Genomic DNA, 1465 nt, shown 5'->3' with positions numbered 1-1465 from the left:
CACACACACACACACACCCCCCCACACACACACAAACACACACTCACACATACACCGACCTTTCCCCCTTTCACTCCATTAAGCAGGGAATGTTTTGGATAAACAAATTTCCATCAACAATGGGCCCGAAGGACAACGGTTGGAATCGATATCTGAACTGATCACATGCACAATAGAAACATTGGTGGGTTCCGCAGACACTGTCTCATAGAACTGAACAAATAGAAGATGTCTTCCTGACAGACAAGACACCGGGTCGCTCAATCCGTCAAAAGCGTCTCCACATCACACTCAAGGAGAATATTTCCTCGAAGGGCGCGATCTTGATTTCCACATTATTTCGGACAGTCTGATTAAATTAAGTCTCTTTCTCTGTCTCTTTCTCTTTCTCTGTCTCTGTCTCTGTCTCTCTGTCTCTCTGCCGCTCTGTCTCTCTGTCGCTCTGTCTCTCTGTCGCTCTGTCTCTCTGTCTCTCTCTCTCTCTATATATCCCTCTCTCTCTCTCTCTCTCTCTCTCTCTCTCTCTCTCTCTGTGTGTGTGTGTGTGTGTGTGTGTGTGTGTGTGTGTGTGTGTGTGTGTGTGCGTGTGTGAGTGTGTTTGTGAGGATGGAGGGAGGGAGAGAGTTTAGTGTGTTAGTGCACATGAGTTTGTATAATGTAAGCGTGGTTACATGAGGAGAAAAAAAACGGAGAGGGAGTCGTGAAAAAAAGGGGAGGGGAGGGGTGGGAACAATGAGGTAATTGTCAGCTGGGATCTCAGTATCAAATGCTTTAAAGAAGTTCGAGAAAAAATACACGACAATAAAGAGAAGAAGTAAATATATCGTTATGGGTACTGGAGAATATCCTGCTCCAGTTTCGTCCTCTCTCTGTAGGGCAGTTTATGACTGTCCTCTAAGTGCAAGTGTATCGGAGACCGTTCTTTCAAATGTACGTGTTTATACACCCCAATCAACAAAATTTAAATCAAATAGGAAGCGGGCATCCGACCCTGCCTGTCAGGATCAGCCTGCGCTGAGAGGGATGCAATATCCTAGCAGAACAACTGAGACACTCGATAAAAATTCACCCCATTCGGGAATTGAACTCGGGTCTTCTGTGTCCGACAGCGAAGCGCCTAACCACTACACCAGAGTCGCCTGTACATATATGCGTTATATGCATTATATACACATACTGTGGAACGTCAATGTAGGCTTGTGTATTTGTGGCCTTGTGGGATAGCGAAAGCCTATTTCATCGAGTATTTCTGGTTGTTCGCTGCCATGCTGTGTGCCACGCATAACGGGTTGATCCTGATAGGCAAGGTCAAAACAGCCCATATCCCCAGGATTTTGATTGTGTCCAAAAGGTGGGAGAAGAGGGGTAGGGAGAGGGACGGTGAGAGGCAAGATTAGGGTGGGATGTGGGGGTACTGGGGTGGATGAGAGATAGGTTGAGGATAGGGATGATAGACGGGGTAGGA

At 46.7% G+C, this 1465-nt stretch overlaps 1 protein-coding gene across 1 annotated transcript in view; it reads right to left on the bottom strand.

The window, feature by feature from the left end:
- The window catches only part of LOC101855068 (multiple epidermal growth factor-like domains protein 6), a gene marked incomplete at its 5' end in the record, with an annotated part of 50416 nt that overhangs the window by 42695 nt on the left and 6256 nt on the right, over window positions 1-1465 (bottom strand).

The sequence above is a fragment of the Aplysia californica genome, unplaced genomic scaffold, assembly GCF_000002075.1.
Source record: "Aplysia californica isolate F4 #8 unplaced genomic scaffold, AplCal3.0 scaffold01099, whole genome shotgun sequence".
Classification (NCBI taxonomy): Eukaryota; Metazoa; Mollusca; class Gastropoda; order Aplysiida; family Aplysiidae; genus Aplysia; species Aplysia californica.
The sequence above is the reverse complement of the archived record's forward strand: the minus strand, read 5'-3'. Positions and strand labels throughout refer to the sequence as shown.